General features: G+C 41.7%; 1 protein-coding gene across 1 annotated transcript in view; it reads right to left on the bottom strand.

Annotated features, from left to right (window-relative positions):
- Nucleotides 1-507: 507 nt before the first annotated feature.
- The window catches only part of LOC123515130 (F-box only protein 30-like), an 86,667-nt gene continuing 79,178 nt past the window's right edge, over nt 508-7,996 (bottom strand). The window contains exon 14 of the mRNA XM_045273580.1: nt 508-655. The gene's annotated coding sequence lies outside the window, so the exon portion shown is untranslated. The remainder of the gene's footprint in view (nt 656-7,996) is intronic.

Below are 7,996 nucleotides of genomic sequence, written 5' to 3'. Positions count from 1 at the left end.
AAGCAGATGGCAGGGCCAAGCAAGGCAATGCGGGACGGAGCACGAGTGGATCTGGAGTGTGGTGGTGATTGGTGGAAAAGGTGCAGTGGTTGGTGGAGAGGATGCATGACGGAGCAAGAGTGGCGTGGCGATTGGTGGAAAGGGTGCAGGATGGAGCGAGTGTTGACACATGACACATACCTATCTATTAAGAATATTCGTATGTTAATTGCAAGCAAATGATAAATAAATAGAAGGAAGATTGGACTGTGCACAACATTCTTCTGTCATCTTTACTACTACTACTACTACTACTACTACTACAGATAAAAACTGAATATTTTGTAAAGCAATACATATTCCATTTGTTCAATTACAATATATAATTTCTTAACGTTGTAAATGAATTCTACAAATATTTGAGAGGATTTAGATCAGATACATTTAATTTGTACTTTCTTTATTGAGAAGCTTTTATCATGCTGCAAGAGTTTGGGCATTTTCTTTTAACTTTTTGCTACCCTTGGTCAGTATCCCTCTTGCATAAAAAAAAAAAAAAAAAAAAAAAAGGTAACTGAAGATGACTGTAAACTTGGGGCCTGCTTGGGGTTGGAGGCTTCCATCATCCTTCTCTCCAGCTTTATTGGCATTGATACATGGTCACACACATTTCTCACTGTAAATTATAATCACTGAAATATTATTTTTTAGATCATACTATCTACTTGTACTTTTTATTGATTTTGGGAATATATTGGCATAATCACCAAACTGGTGGTGGAAATGAAAACAGAAATGTAAATATGTAAAAAAATAATAATAAATAATAAAAATAAATAAATAAATCCAAACATTTACATGAAAAAAAAAAAAAAAAAGATTGATTTGCAATACATTGCTCCTGTATCAGTGTCTTATGGTCTTTTACTCTTGTCTAATATCAATATTGACAAAACTCTTCCTAATCAAAATTTCACTGATAAACCAAAGGCTTCTCCTTGTAAGGTGCTATACTCAATTTATTAGTGCTACCTTACATGAAAAACATAACTGAATAGAATCACCTTCACACAGACCGTACTTAAAAATTTTAGATAAAATCTCGTATTTGAAGGTGCATGTACTGAACTTACTGGAGGATAGACTTAGATCCCAGGTGACATTGCAGACTGTTGCTGATAGTGGCTGGGTCCATTTGAAACTATGCATTTTGAGTATGATGCAATGGACAAGAGTGTAATGTAACAAAAATGCACTGCAAGTGAATAGGTCTATTGCTGAAAACTATGAGACCAGTTATACATTATTAAAAAATGTTAGTAATGGCATGAAATAATCATGAAGTTGTGACCATCTTTATGAATAATATTATACTAAGCATCAGATGTACAAGTATGGTTTACATAGGTGAAAAATTAAAGAAAAACATAAGAGATGGAAGTAGTTTATATTAGTTACTTAAAAATGCCTGAAAATGAGAACTGATGTTGAAACTTATGAAAATATATGCAATGGATTTACCATATCAAGTAAAAGAGAAGGAATGAAATGTAGAGTGGCTGACTAGTTGTGACATACACAGTGGTTTGATCACAAAGAAAAAATAGTACAACACTAGATGGCTGGGTGTATATGACTAAGCCAGGCATGGCAAGTTAGATTTCCATTACCGTATTTGATGGCTTATAAGACTTCCATTACCATATTTGATGGCTTATAAGAACTTTTCTTCCCTCCATCCCACCCCCCAAAAAAAAGTCAGGAAATAAGGAGATCGATACAAATGACTGAGAAGACGAACAAACAGCAAAATTCAGGAGGAGGTGCTGAAGCTCAAGGTGGACTGGCTGAGGAACAAGAGAGGAAACGTCAACTTCAATGACTTATACGTGACCCTGAGGGAAGGCATGGACTTCCTGCCGGATGGTGCACACCTCAATGAAGTTGGGAACGAGAGGATGTGCAGACAGTTGTGTGAGTGGATGTGTGCAAGGTCCTTTGTATGCATGGGCTCTGCTTGAATGAAGGAGAAGACTGTACTGGAACTAAGAAGAAAAGACACCCAAGAGGCATGATCATGTATAAAATTAGATTGTATGAATGTGAGAGGATGGGGCAATGGAAAATTTGAGGATGTATGTAAGGAGCTGAATGAGTGGAACCTAGATATGGTAGGAATAACTGAGATGCATTTGAGGGATGCAGTGCAAATGGAAGGGAACGAATGTGACGATAGGAAAGGGATGCAGAAAACAGGAAAGGTTAGGAGGGGCCCTACTCCACAGAAAAGTGAGGAACCTGAGAGTAGAAGAACTTGATGTAGGAGAGTGTGGAAAGTGAGGATGTGTTAGTGGCCCGAGTGGAGTATGTGAATGAGTGTGGTATATCTGAGAGGTTAGTGGTAGTGGTAGTGTACATGACAGTGGAAGGTGATAGAGCAGTCAGGGAGAATAGTAGGAAGTATGGTGTGTTGAAGATTGTGAGAGAGCATGCTAGAGAGAAAGTGATTGTTATGGGAGATATGAATGCTCATGTAGGTATTTTAGGTGAACAAATGAATAGGAATGGTGAGTTTGTGAATGAGATGGAGCTAGAGAACCTAAATGAGACTCTGGCAAAAGGACGAGTGACGTGGTGTGCTAGGAACCAGGAGTCTGTGATTGACTACATGCTAGTGAATGGGAGAATGTGTGAGATTTTGGACCACATGTGGATCGATGAAGATGGAATGATTGACATTGTCTTGGACCATAACATGCTGGTGCTGGAATATAAGTTGTATGGAAGAGAAGGAAAGAGTGCAAACACTAATGGGAGAAAGTGGAGGTTGTGGGATGTAGGATGGGAGAACTTCCAGGTAGACTTGAGTGAGCAAAGCTGGGAGGATGAATGTTTGAATGGTGTGGATGAGCTGAATGATAGGTTTGTTGAGAATGTAAATGCAGCAGCCATCCAGATAGGGTATGTGAGAACGGGTGCCAGAAAGCGTGCATGTAAGCCGTGGTGGAATGATGAGATTGGGGATGCCAGGAGAGAGAGAAAGAAACTAAATAGGGTATACAGGCAACTGAGAAAAAAGGAGGCATGAGAGTGAGGAGGCTGAAAGTGAGTACCAGAATGCATGGACTACATATGCGAATCAGCAACGAGTGGTGAAGTGGGAGATAATGAATGGTAATGCTAGGTGTGAGAGAAAGGTGATTCAGTCCCTGAGAGAGAAAGGTGTGGAAGGTGGCTGAGAATGGTACAGATTCCTAAGGGGTGAGGGGATGCCTGACTGAGAAAGTGGAGAGCCTGAGGGTGAATGGGGCACTGGTGATAGACGAAGAAGATATGAGAAGGGTGATTAAAGAGTTTTGGGAAGAGATTGGAGGTGTAGGTGAGGTATTTGGTGTGAGAGAAGGATGTGTGACACTGGAAAGGAAGGATGCAGATGAAATGAATGAGAGAATCAGCAGGGAGGAGGTGGAGAAATGTGTCAGAGGGCAGAAAAATGGGAAGGCAGCAGGGCCAGATAAGATACCATATGAAATGTATAAAAATGGAGAAGCTGTGATTGATAGGATGACTGAGTTATTTAACCAGGTGTGGGAAGAGGAAAGAGTGCCAAGGATGTGGAATGAATGCAGGGTGACTGTTGCATAAGGGAGGATATAAGACCAAGAATGAGTTGAAGAACTATAGACCAATAGCATTATTAAATACAGTTGGGAAAGTCTTTAGTGCAGTGCTGAATGAGAGATTATGCAAATGGATTGAAAGAGCTGGAGTGTTAGGTGAAGAGTAGAATGGCTTCTGGGTGGGCAGGAGAGCAGAAGATAACTTGTTTGTAGTGAATTAAATAATTGAGAGAAAGAAGGATGGTAGTAAATGATACTTAGGTTTTCTAGACATAGAGAAGGCATATGATAGTGTAAATAGAGAAATGCTTGCTAGAGTCCTAGAAAAGATTGAGCACAAAGATGTAGTGACAAACTGGGTGAAGAGTGAGAGAGGAGTTAGGCAGGGTTGCATACTGTCACCAACCGTTTTTACCTTATACACAGAGGAACTGGCTGCCAGAATGAGAAAAATGAATGCAGGAATGAATATGGGAAATGATAAGATATGTGTGATCTTGTATGCAGATGACATTGTAATTATGAGTGAATCAGCAGATGAGTTTCAAAGCTTGTTGAATGCTGTAGATGGGTATGGGAGAGACTTTGGAGTATGTTTTAGTAGTGAGAAGATCAAGGTGATGATTGTGAATAGGTTAGAGGATGAAAGAGGGTCAGTGTGGAGACTGGGAGAGAATGAGGTGCAACAGACTGATGAATACAAGTATCTGGGGATGTGGATGAGTTCAAATGGCTGTGTGAAGGCAAAGAATGAAAAGATAAGCATGGTAAACCAGTGGGTGGGTCAACTAGGAAGCACAGCAAGGATGAGAGCAAGTTAATATGATGTGCTGCGAGAAGTTTGGAAGAGCGTAGCTGTTCCAAGCATTATGTATGGTATGGATGTGATTGTGTGGAATGAAAATGAACTAGAGAAGTTAGAAGTAAGACAGAATAGAGTAGCAAGAATGGCACTGAATGCACCAAGGTCTGCAGGGGAGACATGGGCTGCAGTACTTTTAGAGAGAGACATGTAAAGGCAATGTTGAGGTACAAGGCTAGATTAGAGCAAATGGACAATGCAAGACTAGTGAGAAAGGTGTTTCTATGTAATGTTAGGAGTAGCAGGTGGGGGAAGAAGTCTGTCAAGATGGCAGTAAAGAGTGGCTTGGAAACTAGTTGGGCTTTTCAGCAGATTGAGGGAAGGCATGTTGAGAGTGACTGCAGCATGGTTATTAGAAATGGGGAAGGCAGAGTGGGATGTAAGAAAGTGGAAGAGTGAGATTGACAGAGTAGTGAAACATGTAGGATTGAGTGAATGGAAGAATAAGATGGAACAAAAGAGTACTTTGGAGTGGTACAGAAAGAGGCCCCGATATATGAAAAGTGGTAAGAGGGAAGCCTGGGTGGTGACCTTCTCTTTCGAGCGAGGGCACAGTGTATGGATGTGAATGCAAGGAATTACAGATGGTCTGAGTCACACAGCAAGGTGTGCCAGATGTGTGACATGGGAGAGGGTGCTGGAGTGTGTGAAGTATGCTAGAGACAGGAATGAAATGATGCAAGTGGTGCTGAGGGAATTGGGGAATGCCAGAGTGGAGATGATAGGAAAAGAATGGATGGTGTTGCTGCTGGGATTGTGTGGAGACACGAATGACAAGATGATTGAAACCATGAAGGAATTCCTAGAGAAAATGTGGCGTGCTAGATATGTGAATCAATAAGGTGAATTTTGTTGATTGTTTTCTGTTTGTCATTTTTCTCTTTTTCCTTACAGGAGTGGCTGTTACAAAGGCCTGGCTCAGGAGCATTTCCAAGTCACCTGTAACATCAAGATCAAAATGAAGATCAAGCTGTTATTCACACAGAGGAGTTAGCAGCAAGAATGAGGAGAAATGCAGGAGTGAGTGTGGGGAATGATAAGATAGGTGTGCTTCTTTATGCAGATGACATAGTGGTTATGAGTGAGTCAGCAGAGGAGCTGCAAAGTCTGCTGGATGTGGCTGATAGGTATGGAAGAGATTTTGGAGTTAGGTTTAGTAGTGAGAAGAGTAAGGTGATGATTGTGAATAGGTCAGAGGATGAATGTAATGCAGCATGGAGGTTGGGAGAGAATGAGTTAAAGCAGGCACAAGAATACAAGTACTTAGGGATGTGGATGAGTCCGAATGGGTGTGAAAAGTCAAAGAATGAAAAAATAAGCTTGGTGAACCAGTGGGTGGGCCATTTAGGAAGCGTGGCAAGGATGAGAGCAAGTAAGTATGACATGCTGAGAGAAGTGTGGAAGAGTGTGGCTGTCCCCAGTATAATGTATGGTATGGATGTGATTGCATGGTACGAGAGTGAAATTGACAAGTTAGAAGTGGGGCAATGTAGAGTAGCTAAGCTGGCACTGAATGCACCGAGGTACACAGTAGTAGAAGCCTTAAGAGGGGATATGGGATGGAGCTCTTTTAGGGAAAGACTTATAAAAGCGACACTTAGGTAAAAGATTAGGCTTGAGAGAATGGATGATGCAAGAATAGCAAGGAAGGTGTATCTGTGGAGTGAAAGTGGAAGCAAATGGAGGAAAAAGTGTATGAGAATGACAGAGAGGAATGGTCTACAGGTTGGGTGGCCAGTGAGAATGGCTAGGTTGAATCAGAATGAGCTGGAATGGGTCGTGACAAGAGGAGGCAAAGTGGGAACAGAATGGGATGCAAGGAAGTGGAAGAGTGAGATAGACAGAGATGTGAAGAGTATGGGACTGAATGAATGGAGGAATGGGATGGAACGAAAGACTACTCTGGAATGGTACAAGGTGAAGGAGGCCCCGATGTATGAGAGGTGGTACGATTGAAGCCTGGGTGGTGATCTTCTCTTCAGAGCTAGGGCACAGTGTATGGATGTGAATGCAAGGAGTTACAGGTGGTCTGAGTCCCGCAGCAAAGTGAGCCAGATGTGTGACTCGGGAGAGGACGAGACGGTGGAGCATGTGATGCTGGAGTGTGTGAAGTATGCCAGAGACAGGTATGAGATGATGCAAGTGGTGTTGACTGAGTTAGGGCATAATAGGAACGAAAGAGTGGAAAAGGCGGGGAGGGAGTGGATGGTGGTGCTGCTGGGACTGAGTAGAGAAATGAATGAAAGGATGATTGTGGCAGTGAAGGAGTTTCTGGAGAGAATGTGGCATGCCAGATGTACAGACGGTTAGAGCAAAGGACCCTGTTTCCTTTTTCTTCTTTTTTTTTTCTGTGCTTTTTTTTGTCATCTACAGGAGCTGCCGATCCAAAGGCCCGGCTCAGGAATGATCCCGAGTCGCCTGTAGTATCAAGATCAAGATCAAGATGAAATAAGACACTTTCATACAATCAAAATGTCTTTTAACATTCTTACCTTGCATAAATGTTAAAAAAATCATGATACAAAAGAAAAAATATAATTATAAGGCTTGTAGTCTCTCACAGTCAGTGCTAACACCATATGCCAGGTACACATGTAGCACAGGTAATAATCAGATAGAGAAATGGGAGGAAGAACAAGCTAGAATTCTAAACGAAATGCCTCGAAGGAAGAGAGAAAAGGAAGCATGGAGACAATTGAGGAGAAACCTGGGTGGGAGAGATCCACAGGTGGTAAAGTTGAAGGTGGAAGGCAGGGAGGCAAGCAGCAAGGAGGAGGTAGTGCCCATAGTGGAGGACTACTGGAATAGAATTATATGGCAAGAGGAGGAAGAAGTAGGATACAGGTATATAAATAGACAAGTTAGGGGGATGGGTAGTGTGGAGATAGAGAAGGACATAAAGGTAGCAATTAGAGCTATCAAGACAAGGAAAGCAGATGGGACAGATGGTATCATAGGGGAGTTCATAAAGTATGGTGGGGCAGCCCTTAGACAGACTCTAGCTGGGTTGTTCAGAAAAATATTACAGGAAGGAGAGGTGCCCAAGATTGGAATAGAAGTAGAGTTACCTTATTCCACAAGGGAGGAGGAAAGTCAAGGAAGGATATTGGTAATAACAGACCCATAGTGATGATAAATATACAGGCAAAGGTCTTTGGTTGGGTAATAAATGAGAAAAATTAAGGAGTGGCTAGAGAGGTGAACAAGGTGCTTGGTGAGGAACACAGTGGTTTCAGGAGGGGCAGAGGAGGTCTAGAAAATGTGTTAGTAATGAAGGAAATTATAGAAAGGAATAAAAAGCTAGGAAGGGAGTTGTATCTCGTGTTTCTAGATTTAGAAAAGGCATATGACAGGGTAGAGTGGAAGAAATTGCTGACATTACTAACACACATAGGAATGGACAGGAAGATAGTTCAGGTGATCTGGAAGCTGTACGAGGAGAATGAAGTTAAGTTCACAATAGGAGATATCAGTACAGGCTGGATGAAGAATAACATCGGATTACGTCAGGGATGTGTGATCTCTCCAACCCCAT

The sequence above is a fragment of the Portunus trituberculatus genome, chromosome 38 (genome assembly GCF_017591435.1).
Source record: "Portunus trituberculatus isolate SZX2019 chromosome 38, ASM1759143v1, whole genome shotgun sequence".
NCBI classification, from domain to species: Eukaryota; Metazoa; Arthropoda; class Malacostraca; order Decapoda; family Portunidae; genus Portunus; species Portunus trituberculatus.
The sequence above is the reverse complement of the archived record's forward strand: the minus strand, read 5'-3'. Positions and strand labels throughout refer to the sequence as shown.